Genomic DNA, 16,839 nt, shown 5'->3' with positions numbered 1-16,839 from the left:
TGATCTTGCAACGCAGATGTAATTGCAAGGTAACTACTTTTTCTCCATGCTAACAAAAATATAAATTTTCAAATAATAACCTGAACTGCTGTGGTATTTGGGAACAGTGAAAAGGTAAAATGCTATTGTACTGGTTTTGACTGGGATAGAGTTAGTTTTGTTCAATAGTAGCTGATACGGTGCTATGTGTTTGGGCTTGAGCTGAAAACAGTGTTGCTAATACAGGGATGTTTTAGTTTTTGCTGAGCAGTGCTTACACAGAACCAAGGCCTTTCCTGCCTCTCACCCCAACAGTGAGTAGGCTGGGGGTGCACAAGAAGTTGGAGGGGACACAGCCAGGACAGCCGACCCCAACTGACCAAATGGATTTTCCATAACATATGACATAGTGCTCAGCAATAACATCTCTGGTGGAGGTTTGTCAGGACTGTCACTGCTTGGGGACTGGATGGGCACTAGTTGGTTTGTGGTAAGAAATTGTTTTTTTTTTTTTGCATAATTTTATTTTCTTTTTTGCCCCCCCCCCCCCCTTTTTCTTTCTTTTCCTTATTAAACTGTCTTTATCTCAAACTGTGAGTTTTCTACCTTTTGCTCTTTTGATGTTCTCTCTCATCCCACCAGAGAGGAGTAAGCAAGTGGCTATGTGGGCCTTAGTTGCTTACTGGGGTTAAACCACAACAGCTGTAAAGAAACAATGCCACAGAATTCCTTTAGATTTCTTTTTTTTTGCTTGCTTCAAATCATGGCCAACCTGACTGTCATCCCTGGAACTAAGCAATAACTTCTTAGACCTGGCTTTTGTGTTTCTGAAAACTGAAGCATGTCTGATTCAGTGCCACAAAGTTAAACCTCAATTACCAAAGATAGTGAACTGTGAGGAGAGAAAGTAACCCTTCTTTACTTGCAAAATAAAGCAAAATTGGAGGTGACACAGAATACATACGCCTTATACTAGAAAACCATGTAGTGAAAGTGTGATGGGGAGCAGAAAGGGGAATAATGATTGAGGTGCTCTGTGTAAGGGTGCAAAGCACCACTCTTAGGGCATGATATCCATCCCATGTATCTGGTGAATGCAGATATTCTGCCTGCCCTGCCAGGCATGATGGCTTGTGCAGAGGTAGCAGTGGTGCTTTTGCAGTCTGTGTGGTCAGTCTTCACAGTGGTCCGTGGTCTGTGGGAGATGGAGAGAAGGTGGTATGGGGTTTAGCCCTGCTTCCACTGATTTGAAGGAGAGCAGATGAAATCTGATCTTTAGTCATGCTTTTAACTGTGGAACATAGTGCTCTCCTTTTTAAGAGTCAAACAGTCTGATGCTTTTCTTCCTTTTATCCATATATATATATATATATTGTCATATATGTAACCATAGCAACTATGGCTGAAAGAACTGAGATCTAGTGGTTTTTAAATTGCCTTCAGAATACGTTTAACAATGAAGCTTGAAAACAGACATTACAGCTCATGGAAAGGCAGGTGAACAAAAATGAAAGGAAATTTTGTTGCTTAACTTATGCCAAAATGTTCTAGTAAGTGAAGTAATAACTTCCCTCACTAAACAGGCACTTTCACAACTGATTAACATTTCAGATTAACCTTCAGGCAAACTATCATGTTTTTGTGACACAATCAAAATCTACTATTGTTTACTCATAGTAACTATTTTTAGATATGAGTTCTTAACTCTGCACATGATGAGTTAACAGGACCTCAGTTGGGCTTCATTAAAGTGTTGTGTGTCATACAAATTTAAACAAGGATTCCTTCAATTGTATTGTCCACCCTGCTTTGAACCCCACTGCCTGTGCCTGAACAAGCCTCAGTCCACATTTGCAAAGCAACTTACAAATGGGATCCTCTGGCTTTTTATACCTGGTACAGAGACAGGGAGATATGTTCCAAGTGATGAACATGCACGCAAACAGTAAACGTCGACAGGCTCCTGCTACACGTGACAAAGCAGCAGATGGGTGCTGCTAAAGTTAAGGACCCCTAAACTACCTTCTTGCTTTTGGCAATATAAAGCCAAGGTACCTTAAATCACTTGGGTGTTTTTGGAGTTCAGGCTGAACTCTACGAAATGCAGCAGAGAGTTTATTGCATGGGTAATATTCATATAAAGCATCTTGAAAATGAAGTGGTAGTAAACTAAAGTGCTATGCCTTTTTGTGTCAACAGCTTGAGAAGATCTTTGAGATAATGAGTAGATGAATTAAACTTGAAAAAGGTTGAATGTATGGAATGCATTCCTTATTTAGAAGACTCTTTCCTTTCAGGACAACAAATGAATCTTTATCTATCTCCATGGAGGATCTTTGCACATAAATAAGAAGCATGTAGCTGCTTAAGACTTCCATCTGTCAGAGACTTGGCTTTTAAAAATCAGTCAGTGCAGAGGAATACCACATGTATATGCATACATTGGAAATGAAGCACTTTTTAAAGGCTTTGTTAGCTTGGTGTGCAAGTTCTCTACTTCAATGGGAGCAGCATCCAGGTCTTTAGAAATGCAGTTCTGGGGCCTGATGATGGTAGGAGGAGGAGTGCACATCCATGTAATGATTATTCAAGCAATAAGAGAGGTTTCCTTTGCATGACACCTACTGTATCAGTTTGCAGATCTTGGGATCCTGGGTACATGCAGATTGAAATCTGATCATCTCTTCTATGTGGCCAAGAAGGGAGGGAGAAGGAAAGCCTTGTGACAGTGGTGCAGCTGTTGTGGCTGAAGGGTAGAAAAATGGCCGGATTTGTAGGGAAAGATGGTATACTCTTATTTAACTAACTTATACTAGTAAAAAGTAAGCAGATTAGAAACTCCTTTATTTGAACATAAACTAGAGTTTCAGAAAACAGGAGACTCAGAAGTGAATCACTGGGTCTAGGGCTAGATAGTCTACAGGTCCAAAAGCAGCTGCACAGATTTCATCAAATCTAGTCGCCCATCCTTGATGTCAAGGTTTGGCAGAAAAGGGTGGGTTTGTTGGTAAAGGTGTCAAGGGAAGATGGTTAGATTTTGCCCTCTCTTGTATGGGAAATTTGTATGGGGAATTTACATGTTGATGGCAAGAAGGCCATGTTACTCTAAACTTAATCAACTATGATTTTGACCATTGTTTCCAGTTTTTTAATCAGATAGAATGATAGTAATGAATAAAAAAATGTAACCATATTTTAAATATATTAAGTTTAACATTTCATGGTGGTTGTAGCTGTGAAATGATTCGCTTTGTGAATCGCCTATCCTAAAATCCTTTCTAATGTGATACAAGTATATTTAAATATTATTTCTAATTCTTAGATGGCTAAAGTTAAAGGCTATTTAGGGGAATATATATAAAGAACAAATTCTTTACTGTGAGCGTGCTGAGGCATGGGCAACCCCTGGTATCAATACAGGCTGGGGATTGATGAAGGGATTGAGAGCAGCCCTGTGGAGAAGAACTTGGGAGTACTGGTGGATGAAAATCTAAACGTGAGCCAGCAGTGTGAACTTGCAGCCCAGAAAGACAACCATATCTTGGGCTATATCAAAACAAGTGTGACCAGCAGGTCAAGGGAAGTGATTCTGCTCTTCTGCTCTGCTGTCATAAGACCCCTCTTGGAGTATTGTGAGCAGTTCTGGCGTTCCCCAGCACAGGAAAGACATGGACTGATTGCAGCAGGTCCAGAGGGGTGGCACAAAATAATGAGGAGGACGGAACACCTCTTCTATGAAGAAAGGCTGCGAGAGTTGGACTTCCTGGAGAAGGCTCCAGGAAGACCATATTGCAGCCTTTTGATACTTAAAGGGGGCTTATAAGAAAGACAGGGAAAATCTTTTTAGCAGGGCCTGGTGTGGTAAGGCAAGGGGTAATGGTTTTGAACTAGAATAAGGTAGATTTAGACTAGATATAAGGAAGACATTTTTTACAATGAAGGTGGTTAAACACTGCCACAGGCTGCCCAGAGTGATGGTAGATGCCTCATCCCTGCAAACATTCAAGGCCAGGCTGGACGGGGCTTTGAGCAACCTGATCTACTTGAAGATGTCCCAGCTAATTGCAGGGGAGTTGGACTGGATGACCTTAAAAGGTCCCTTGCAGCCCAAACTATTCTATGATTCTATTCTCTACAGATACAGAGCAGAAATCATGACCAGTAGTTGGATTTCATGTACAAGAATCATTTTAATTATAGCAAAGCACCCAAATGTGAAACATTAAGTTCTTTACTCTCCATGTGGTGCCACACTTGTCCAAGGGCACAGGGGAAAAGAGGAGTTAGTATAAACTGCTTAGACTGGCACTGAAGTAATTCTCAAGGAAATGAAAAAAAGCACAGACAGAATAGTGCAGTGCTGGGTTGCCAGAGCTGAGCGGTAGCTGTTCTAATTTTGAAGAATAAAATGTTGCAGATCTGGAAAGCAACCAGTATGGTCTGAAAGAAAATGAGAAACCTGAGTTAAAAGATATATTTCAGGAGTGAGAGGAGGATGGTAAATCTTTGGTGTACTGTACCTCATCTGTGATAGTTAAGCACTTTATTTGGATACCTTTAAAAATGTATCTATCTGGGTGCTGAATTTTAGACATATTTGATATTTACTTTGTAACATTTATTCTTTCAGTTTGCAGGCAGATTAGTTAAAATTTTGCCATATATTGGCCCCCTTCAGTTTTTGTTTGTCACTCAGGATGATTTAAGGCAGTACTGGACCTGCAGTTGTCCTGTTCCACTTTTGAGCTGACTAAAGCCCCTTGGGAGTCTGCCCTCTGGGGCTTTGCTGCTGCTCTCCCTGGCAGCAGGAGATAGGAAGAGAAGATACCACAGGAACTGAATGCACACAATCTGAGTTGCATGGCAGAATCAGGCAACATGCTGTGTGCTTAGTGGAAAGCCATTCTCCATTGGGTATTTAAGGAAAAATTATTCTCTGATGGATAGGAGGAGGTGTATGCTACTGAATGGGATTTTTAACTCTTGTTTTATACAGGGCCTTAAGGATACCTAAGTTATCCAAGAAATGCTCAGTACCTGACAAAATATACCAATAATAAATACATTAGTTGATTTTGGAGAGAACTGAAAATTTTCCATATTGAAGTAATGAATGAATTAAAACATGATGACATGATTTCATAAGGTTAAATCCTGTTTCTTTTACTACAGTCTTTCCGTTACTGATTATAATATTTTGATGTGAATTGTTGTATCTTTTTTTCACAGAGAATCTGTGCTGATACATTTTAAATAATGTGCCTGGCAGTGAAAAAGAATACCATATAGGAAATCAATAAGAACATTCACTCTTATTGTTCATGTCAGCTATTGTTTAGGAGACATAAAAATGACCATAGCGTTTATACAACAGCACTTGCTCTCAGACCATTCCTGTAGTGTCATATTTTCATGAGCGATGCTTACTAATGTTTTTTGTTTTCATTCCTCAAGAGAATGAAAGAGGAAGAGTAAGCATTGATTCATAACTTGGATGACTGAGTGAATGAGCTGAAGTAGGATGAGTGTTGCCAGAGCTGATTATTCTAAGGGATTGCTCTAAAAAGCTTTAGTTCTTAAAGCAAAAAGAACATCAGTTTATCAAAGCTGCAAAAGGCTCCTGGTTTTCTTCTAAGATGATCCAGGTAGCTGAAGTCCCTAAATGCACTTTACATTCTGGATTTCCAGCAGGCTGTGCCATCCAAGCAGAAACTCCCAGGGAATATTCTAGCTTCTGAAATGTCCAGTAAGGTAGTGGCAATGCTAATGCCAATGTGGGAAATGTCATGTCAATGAATAATGACGTCATTGCTGGTTGAGTGGTTAAAAGTGACAAACTGATGACCTGCCCAAAGAACTAAGACTGTGTAGGTATTTGTTGTGCTGATCAAGGCCACATTCCAGAAAGAACTTCTGGTCTCTGCTAAATTGCCCACCAAAGTGCTGGATCAGTTCCCTCCTCAGCTGGACAGGAGAGAAAAAATATAATGAAAGGTTTGTGGGTCAAGATAAGGACAGGAGAGATCATTCACTGGTTACTGCCACAGACAGAACAGACTTGACTTGCGGAAATCAGTCTAATTTATTACTAATCAAATCAGAGTAGGATAATGAGAAGTAAAACCAAATCTTACAATACCTCACCCTTCCCTTTTTCCTGGGCTCAGCTTCACTCCCAAGTTCTCTAATTCCTCTCCCTCAGTGGCACAGGGGTATAACAAATGAAGGTTATAGTTCATCATGTTATGTTTGCATGTTCAGAATCACGTTGTCTTCAAGAGGAGGATTTCACACACTCTTCCCCTGCTCCAGCATAGGGTTCCTCCTATGGGAGACAGTCCTCTATGAACTTTTCCAATGTGAGTCCTTCCCACAGGCTGCAGTTATTCACAAACTGCTCCAGTGTGGGTCCCTTCCATGGAGTGCAGTCCTTCAGGAACAGATGGCTCCAGCGTGGGTCCCCCATGGCGTCACAAGTCCTGCAGCAAACCTGCTTCAGCATGGGCTCCTCTCTCCACAGGGCCACAGGTCCTGCCAGGAGCCTGCTCCGGAACAGGCTTCCCACAGGGTCACAGCCTCCTTCAGGCACACACCTACTTCTGTGAGGGGTCCTCCACAGGATTCAGGTGGATATTTGCTCCACCATGGACCTCCATGTACTGCAGGGACACAGCCTGCCTCACTATGATTTGCAGGGGAATCTCAGCTCCAGTGCCTGGAGCACTTCCTCCATCCTGCACTGGCCTTGTTGTCTGCAGGGCTCCTTCACATATTCTCACTCCTCTCTGCAGCTGCAGTGGCTGTTGGGCAGGTTTTTTCCCCTTCTTAGATACGTTATCCCAGAGGCTCCACCATCATCACTGATGTGCTTGGCCTTGGCCAGTGGCATGTCCATCTTGGAGCTGGCTGGCACTGGCACTGTCGGACACGGGAAGTTTCTACCAGCTTCTCACAGAAGTCACTCTTGTAGCCCCCCACTACGAAGAATTTGTCATTCAAACCCAATACATGATGTCATCGCTCCCTGAGTGATAAAAAGTGCTAAACCGACAACCTGTTCAAAGATTGTAGACTTGTAGCTGTGTTTCTTTTGCTGATTAAAGCCACATACCAGAAAGAACTTTCAGCTATTGGCTGCATCCCTGGTGATGCTGAGAGGTGGAGGTACTTACCATGCCTGACCTTGATTTGGATAGTCCTCAAGTCACCTTTATCCTAAGAGGGCCATCAGAGAGAGGATTTTAGGCCAAGTAGTCTATTGCCTGCAGCACATTCTCATGAGGAACCAATGACTGAACCATAAAAAGTAATGGGAGGAATAGCTGCCACTGTGATTTAAAACTCCCTAAGCAGAACAGAAGGAGATAAATGAAGCCAAGGAAAGTGTTCTTGGAAGGATAATGGAAAAGATGTTGCAGCTGAGGTAGAAAAAGCAACTTCTGAGGTAAGTGGAGGTATTAACAGACTGAAAGATCTTATATAAAGGGTCTCCAGGTTGCCAAGACACTCCAGGTATCTGGTCAAAAGATTGGTGAGATCTTGTTAATGTGGACTACAAAGCTTTTCATTTTTACATAGTTATATATGATTTGAGTGTATCTTGAATGTCTGTTTCAATGATGGCTTCACTGGCCTGATTTGTCACTTGGCCAACCATGCCTGTAGAGCTGCAATCCCTCCTGAACAATGTTGTTTCTTGAAAGATGGGTATTAGTGTGAAATGACAGCAAGTCTTATAGTTGGGTTGCAAGGTTTTAGTATGTTTAGAACTACATTTATTATTGTGTTATTTACTCCTATTATTAACATCCATTGAGAAATTTGGCATACTGAGAGTTGCATATGACTTGGGACTGATTTATAGACTGATTCTATTTAAGAGCTGTGAAGCTTCTCAGTATTTTCGGGATATATTAATATACAAGAAAACAGGAGCCTGAAATCCAAATGATAGTAAAGTTTGAGAGTGAGCAGATTTTCAAAAACCCCTCCACTACTTGTCTGGCTAAAGTTACTTCTTCTCATCAGATGTAAGTATGTGGATAACCAGGACTTGCACTGTTTTATCATTTAGGTTTGAATCATGACACTAACTGCTGTGGAGGTTTGTGATGCAGCCTTGTTCTCAGCTAGTGTTTTCCTTGAGATTGCACTGCATACTAAAGAATCACCTCCAGCGCTTAGTTGCTCATGTGTAGTTAGAAGTTATAACACCTGAACAATTAATTGTTTGTTTCCAGATTAATCATTACTGGTAATTAAACATCTACATGAAACTTACATACTGTAGCTTCAGAGCAATGGTGCTGTCCTGATATTTTATAAAATGACAAAACATAGTGAATAAACACCTCATTAGAATGGATAAAGTCAGTTTACAAGCCCAAGGTCTATTATCTATAGAACTCAAATGTTAGCAAATGAGTGCAATTACGGTGTTCTTGAGGATATTCTGGATATTGCTGCTAGATAAAAGACCAAGATTTCTGGTCTGCTGGATTAAAACCCCCATCCTCTTTTCCAGGAAAAACATCCCTCAAAATTTGTCCTCTCTGTCACATAAACTTTCTTTACTTTAAAGAATAGGTTAAATGGCTGATTTTTCAGAGCTTTTGGCAATGATTAGATTGGCTGGCCTCCATTTCTTGTAGTTTACTTTTAAAGCAGTTGACTCTTATGACTTGTAACACTTTTCCTGGGATAATTTCAAAGTCAAAACTCTTTGTTTAATGTTTTCCATTTCACAGTGCTGCATTGCTTTATCCTTTTCCCTCAGTGACTGTAATCACAGAGTAACCATATCATAATTTCTGAAACACTGACAAACCTGATCTTGGATAGAGAATTTCTGAATGGGAAAAAATCAGCTCAGTGATTTATTCTAGCTAAGAAGTCTTTCCAAATTACTTCTTCTTTTTTTTTTTTTTTTTTTTTTTTTTTTTTTTTTGCCACTGACAGAGCTGTCAGTGATTGGAGGGGAGGAAGAGACAGAAACCTGATGAACACAATCCTCTCTGCACACCTGAGTTCATATTTATATGGTGATAGTGGAAATCGGAGATTTTGTAACATCATTAAAATCCTGCTCATCTCCTTGTGATACAGAGCTCTAAATAGCATTGTACCATTGTTATCTAGGTAGAGGTTGAAGGGTTTACTCTGTTAGGAGTTGAAAAACCAGTGGTGATGACAAATAATACTCAGATGCAAACCCATGTACTTACAGACCCTTTTGGTGAAAGTTCAGTTTCTCTGTTTAGGCATGGCAGAAAATTGTTCCTTTGCTTACAGTCCCACCTCCTGCCTGTCCTTTGTTTTGCACACCCCAGTTAATGTTATATAGCCTTAAGATTATATAGCCAACATTACCAAATAGGCAAACCATAAAACTTCTTGCATGAGTAGCACTGCTGTTCATGTCAGCTGCCTTCTGTTGTGCAAAGTGGAGGCAAATCACATGCTGTTTTCACTGTAAGTGAAGAGTTGCACTTGCTTGAATCCTCTGCCCTTGCATTTGCGACAGACTCTGTGTGGTCAAGGTTTCCTTGTGATCTAACCCACCAGCAGTTTTCCATTGTTTTGTTAGCTGAAGCTAAGGTTTGTCTCCTCTTTCAATTAGCCTAAATGGAGGGCAGCTGGCATGCTCCAGAATTCGAAGTCAATCTGTTTAGCAAAATTTCAAACTATAAAATGACTATAAAGCATGTGTGAAATCCCATATTCTTTGGACAGCTAATTTTAATAGTGGCTGATAGACTGAAGATTAGAGATATACAGCCAAAGCCTAATCTTTATATCAGTGAAGTGCAGGAAAATGCCAAAAGTATGCTTTGAAGTTTATAAAGGTATAATCAACTTGACACTGTTGTGTATGTTTCATGCTGGGTTTTCTTCCCCCAACCTAATGCACTAAAAAGACAACCCTTCTTACATGTAAACATGATGTAGTCAACAGTTGGTCAGACTTTGGCATTGGAAGAATAGGGGCTGAAAGAGCTGCTGAGGGCAGAAAAAATTGCTTTTCTCTCTCAAGCTCTATAGTAACTATACTACTCAGACAGGTAGATAAAAGGGGCAAATTCTTTTTTTTCAACATTCCACTGACTGATCTACCTGAGCAGAAGTATACATGTCCCCCCAGTTTGTTTCTCAGTGTGCTTATAACAGTGATTCAGTGTAATGGTGATGGAGATGTTAATCAGAGGCCAGCAGAATTAGCAAATATGCTTGAAGGATGCTGGCAGCACTGCTCCCTTCAGCAGGGTGCAAAGCATTTACCCTTCAAGGGGCTGTGGATGGGAGCCAGTGTATTGCCCTTGGGGGTTGTGCTCTGCTCAAGGCTCAGAGGGAAAAATGAGGAAACCACACCTGTGATTTCTCCTGCCTGGAGCCTTTAAAAAGAGGTAACCGGCATAGTCAGGGGATCTCAGGCTGGAGCTGTGCAGCCTGATACTTCCTCCCATGAATTATGCAACTGTGATGGAAATATTTGGTGCTTGCAACCTTATTAGCCTCACAGCCTAGATCAAGAGGTACAACCCTAATATGCAAGAAGTCAGTGGGTTTACAAAATACTTGGCTCCTTTCAGTGACTCAAGTCCAGTTCTTCTAATATGTTGTTACTCAGTTTATTAAGCAACACCACTTTCAGCCAGGGAACAGAAAGAGCGCCATGAGATGAGGGTGGAAAACTATATAGAACTAATAAGGAAAAGTGGTTGGAGGAGATCAAACAGCCTAATTTTTATTAAAACCCATCTTTATTTGTGTGAAACAGTGAAGCAACTATGAAGGAGTGTTGTCCCAGATATCAGTCTGCTAGTAAACTATGAAGATACGAAAATTCATCTATTAATCTTTTATTAATAGCATCATCGCAGGTATAGCAACTCTTTTCCTGATTCCTTTCTGAAGTATATTTACTGATACTAGTTTTGACACTTTCTGTCTTTGTTCTTCATAGGGCATTTGAAAACTAAGACTTTTAAATTTGATCAGTTGTGGTGGCTTACATGAACTTGTACTCAGAGGCACACAGAGAATAAGATTTTATGCCCTGATACATATACATCATGTAATTTTCTGAAGACTTGGAAAACTTAGAAGGAAATAGAGATTAGATAGTGAGGTCTTTAGGTTTACAAAATGCTTGTGGATGTATAATGTTCTTTTTATTTTCATAATTATCTGGCATTTCCATCTCTTGTTTGCCTGCCAAGAGAAATTGGATCAGATGTCTGTATTTCTGTTATTTGAATTATTTTATTATACGCCACAGAGGTGCTTGGCGGGGTGGGTAAGCAGAAGAGTAATGAAATGAGTTAGGAAAATTTAATAAACATAAATAAAACTTGAAAACAATAGCTTAAGGTTTTTGATTCTTGGGTGACCCTTTGATTGCTACCATTTTTCAATCCTGTGTGAAACTATGCACTGCAGCAAATAGAGTGGGAGATGGGGTGAGGGGAATAAAAAATGGCGTAAATAAAAAGGGAAAACCAGAAAGAGACAAAACTGGACTTGGCCCCTTCAGTGAAGAAACACCTTTTTGTTGTAACTCATATTTGGCAAATATATTTGTTGAAGAAAAGGCACTTGGCTGAGTTATTTTCTTTTACTTTTGAAAACTTGCTGGTTTTCAGACTTAATAAAAAATATGGTCCAGATCTTTTTCTTATGGTGCTCCTTCGAGTGAGAGACTTCACATACCACTCCCGCAGGTGGAATCTGTGACTGTGGAGGGGTCTCTGCTTCTGGACCCCACAGACATACACTGGCTCTATTTTGAGAAAGTGTGGCCACCTAATTAGATTTTAGGGTGGAGAAGTTACCCTTAAATTGAAGGTCCACTGCATTACCCTGGAAAGATAGTATTTGTGAGGGGGAACACATTATGAGGCCGTATCAAAGCGAATCATGCTAGCAATCTAGTGAGGAAAAAAGTCAGAGAAAATGAGTGTGTTATCAGGAAATCCTAGATAAAGTGACAAACTGTTGGGTGATACTGGATTCAGTAGCTTTGTTTTATTCCAGAAGCACACTTCTGTGAAACCTTTACTATAATGTGTCTTATTAATACTAGAAATATGTGCTTTGTGTGTGTTATCTTAAGGGTATAAATATGGGTTTATACCTATAATGTCTGGGATTCTGCTAGTAGCTTTTATAATTTCTCTTGAGCAAGCAAAAACTGTCTTACAAAATTCTTATCACTTGTAACTGTGGTTAGAAACCTAAATCATATGACATGAGGGTTACCATACAGTCTTTTTGCTTGCTACCTATGATCTGCATTTCAGATACGTGCTAATGCTTCTACTATTTGCGTGTCAGAAGAAAAATAGTAAGAGTAAATATCTTATGTTTTCCCTTCCTTCCAACAAAGTACTTGCTCAGGGGCCAGCAAGTCTTTGTTTTTTTTCACTGAGATTTTGTTGTTGATTATATTTGCATTAATGTAACTGTACTTTTTTTTTTTTCCTCCTTTTTACTTTCAGAAGACTGATCTTCTGCTTGTGCAGTTTTGCTCCACAAGAACGATCTTTACTTTTCTGGGAATCCAAGAGAATCCAGGGTTCTGACTGGAACATCCAAATCATTACTATCTAATAATTATCCGACTGAGGTTGATCTTCAAACAGAAGGTGAAAAAGTTTAAGTATTCTAGCATAATACTTTTTACTGACTTGAAACCAAGAGCATCCACAGGCAAACTCATTTTGCTTACTTCATCATCAAGGAAAAGCTAATTTGATATTTTGTGAGAGCAACACATATTGACAAACAAGGACCACTGTCTTCTCTATTAATAACTACAAGGTTGCGGTGTGAAAATTTGTCTCAGTCTTCAATACACTGCAAATGTATTCCTGCATGGCAAGCTTGAAACTGTAGAAATTCTTCTTTCTATTATATTGTAAATTGAGCTTCTACAACAAAAAGGCAGAACAGGAAGACAGTGTGTATAACACTGCAATGTCTTCTTGGATTTCTCAGGAACTTGATGCTTCCTACCTTTGGACCTTGTGAATTTTGCAGCTAATAAAGAAATAATAAATACTTTGTGCAGCTAAAGTTCAGGGTAGTGTAGACAAAACCTAGAAGGGGACTGTGACAAACTGTAGCTGAATTTTAAATTAGTGTAAGACTATGATAACCACTGATGTCTTGAATCCTAAGTTCTCTATTAAGGTCATGATAATGACTTAGTGTTTTATGAGCCGTTATAGTCTTAGCTGCGCCATCTCTGTAATCTTAACTTCGCCTCAAGCCAAAATAAATCTTAATGTTGTAAACTATATTGTAACATAACTGCCTTGTTCAGGAATGATCATTTTTTCTAAATGTCATTAATGTCTTGCTGTGGCAAAATAAGAAAGGAAATCTTACTCTTTCTCTTTAAATGGCCAATCTGGAACTATTTTAGCATTTCTGTGTGAATTGAATCTTTATTTTTGAGCATTTTATTCCCGAAATTTTGAGCTGCTTCAGTTATTTTCATCACTGCCTAACTCAGGTTGAAAAGACTAAGAAAACTGGATGCCATCTTCAGTGGCATTTTTTGAATGTGCACAAGTTGTTTGTTTAAGCGTCTGCCAGACACCCATAATAAATCAAGATTGGCCCTCACAAGCATCTCTCTGAATGTTTGAAGAACTACTGCCTTGATCAGGTGGAGGTAGAACAAGTAACAAGTAGAGAGTGAACTTTATTCAGCAAATGCCACAGCTCTGTAGCTTTGAGTCAAGAAGATGTAGGATTGTGCTTATGCATAACATGTAGTATAAAGGATTTTTCACAGGAGCCCGACTATAGGTGGTTCCTCTCTAATTTCCCTTAGCATTGTGCCATTACAGTTGTTTTCCACATCTTATATTTTGTATTTTGTTGTTAGATTTCTTGCATTGATATGTACATATTCAGCATCTGTTCCTTGTTTTCAGGATCTTAAAAATTGGGATAGCTTTTCGAAATGCAGATAAACTCCTTCACAGCTAACTGTGATTGAATTTGTAATCTCATGCAGCATTCTTTAATGAAACATAGTGTATGTCCCCGGTTACTTTGCACATCAGATGATTTCCGTGTTCACTCATCCCTGAGAAAAACTGGTAACAAAGTGCATGGATGAATAGGTATGACAATTCTTTGCCAAAGCCAAACGATAGCAACTGTTTAATAGCCAGTTTAGTGCTTGGGACTGTCGTAGAGGAATACCATGGGGAGAATACATCTTTAGAGTCTGTTTTTTTTATAAATAATAATTTTATGTTTGGCCACTGTCATATTCTGGATGTTTATTAAGCCAGTAAAATTACAAAGATTGCAATAAAATTATGTCTAACTCTACTGAATTTCTTCCTGTTTTAACCATGCAGGCACAAAGACAGTGAACTTGAACAAATATGTCAAAACCAGTAATTTCCTTGTGAGTGGATTGTGTTGCACTATCATGGTGCAACCTTATCTAGTGAAAGATACCCCTGCCTATCACAGGGATGGCGGACAAGGTGATCTTTAGAGGTCCCTTCAAACCCAAATCATTCTATGACTCTATTTTGTCTTAGTCATCCAGGATCCCTTCATAGCATTGGAGAAAGACACCTCCAGAGGATAATTGTTGTATCCCATATTAGACTATGCAAGATACATGAGAATAATTGTCCTGTAGGAGCACCTGCCACTCTTCATTTCATGGGGGGAATTTTGGTTGGTTAAAAACTGGGTAGCATAATGAGAAACACATACGGCCTCTTAGTGAGACACACCAAATTGAAAGGGCTATCGCTTTTGTAAAGCATTTGTTACGGGAACATTCACAGAGGGAAGATGTGTTAGTGTGACTTTAGCACAAAGTACTCTGAGCCAGTTCACCATTTTTTAACCCTGGAGGAAGATCATACCTCTCAACGTTCTTTAGTGCATGGGAAGCAAAGGTTGCTGTATTTTTTTAATTGTTGACCATTGCCATCAAATTGAGATAAATATTCCTTGCCGTTACTGTTCAAAACCTGAGTGGGGGCAGTTTGAATCGGTCTCAATCCATCATCTGAATTCATCTCATCCATTGATTTTTTGTTGGTTTTTTTTTTTTTTTTTTACTTGAAACTGTATTGCAAATTGGTAGCTTTTATCGCCGTTTCTCTGAAGCTTAAATCTGCTCTCAAAATGTTATTTAGTACTCTCTCTGATGTATGTTTATATCTCCAGAATCTCTGTAGGCTGATGCTGGTCATCTATGGCAGACATTAGGAGTTTTACCTTCCATTCATTCACCTTGCATCAAGGAGGGCGTTAGAAAAAATTGTTCCTTTTCTGTTGCCGTGCTTTACCATCATTAAACAGTCTTGTGTCTAGCAAAAGTGCCTGTCAGTTTTGAATCATGCATGCTTGTGGAAATTATTCATTAGAAGTGAAAAATTCTTCTGGTATGATATACTAGAAAAAGATCTTCCTTTCATGGAAATACGGCTTAGTAAATGTAAAGATAACCTGTGTTTACTAATCCAGTTCATTGTGTTAAAGCTATGATAGTGTTAAAGGCTATTTAATCTGTGGATATTAAAGGTAAGGAGTTAGTTTTTTTTTATTTTAGGAACAAATTTAAAAAAATAATCCAAAACAATAAAAATGGGTACTATCTTGTGGTCAGGACTGCAAAGAATTTTATTTAGGAACACTCAACCTCAGACACTGTACTGAGTGAATGAATTTTATTTTATTGTGATTTTTTTTTTTTTTCTGAAAAGTGCTTTTAGGCAAGTATCTGGAATTCTCCCACATTCCTTCTCCTTTGTTCTTTCTAACCAATTTATGGCATAGGAGCTTCTGGATGTAGAGTGTCTTTCAAAAAATTTCATACAGTGTTAGGACAATAAAATTCCAGCCCTATTTGATATCTGGTGGAGTTACTGCATTGCTAATAATAGTGCCCTGAAAAAACACTGTCAAATCTTAAAGCCCCTGGGGACTTCACATTAGCAATATGATGTATGCAGGCTCACCAGCTTACCTTTGCAGAGATTCTGATTCATGCTCTTAAGGCAACCAAAGTCTTTCTGCCTTAGACATTTAAACTGGGTAATGTAAGCTAGTTTACAAAGATGGAGATAAATGTCTACCCTGGGGAATAGTTACCATCAGAACACAGACCCAGATGGGATGCTGCCTTCATTGGTTGTGACAGGTACTGTACTTCTATTTATCAGGTATTCTTCCCAATCCAATTGCAAAGGGAACTGCTTCTAAGAAAACCTTGTTTAAAGTGTGTCTGGTGGCAGAACTTAATCACTGACGACATAACCAAATAAGTTGGCAGTAGCTCACAGTGAATAAGTCATGTGACAAAATTAGCCACCACTGGTACAGGCAGCTGTCAGGCAGCTGCCAGCTTCTGCCACGCAAAGATGCTGTGTACTGTTTTGTGAGCATTGGTTTCTGTTATGTTATGACTGGGAAACATTTTGAAATGGCCATTGAAAACTAAGTCCCCTAAATACTCTTGTGTGCTTGTTGTTGGTCATGAATTTAGAGGAAATATTTCTGTTTCCTGCTTGTCTGGTTGCAGCGAAAGACCAGAAAGAATAAAGATTGTGAAGGTGGTGGTATGCCAGTGTGAACACTTGCAAAAGAAAGTGTAAAATGTTCTTTCTGCCAACACCTGTGCAAATAAAATATGATTTTTCCAGGCCTGAACTAAAGCAAATGTCAAAGGAACATAGATATCCTGTCTTTTTTCACCTGTGTGAAGTAAAATGTCCATACTGATTTTTATTTCACCTCTGTGCTGTTTATCTCTATTAGTGTGCCCATTGGTGACTTCTACACACGTATGCTTTGTCAGGTTTAGCATTTCACTAT

Source organism: Pezoporus occidentalis, unplaced genomic scaffold, assembly GCF_034315485.1.
Source record: "Pezoporus occidentalis ecotype Australia unplaced genomic scaffold, CSIRO_AGI_Poc_V1 ctg109, whole genome shotgun sequence".
Lineage (NCBI taxonomy): Eukaryota > Metazoa > Chordata > Aves > Psittaciformes > Psittacidae > Pezoporus > Pezoporus occidentalis.
This window is presented reverse-complemented; position numbering follows the sequence as displayed.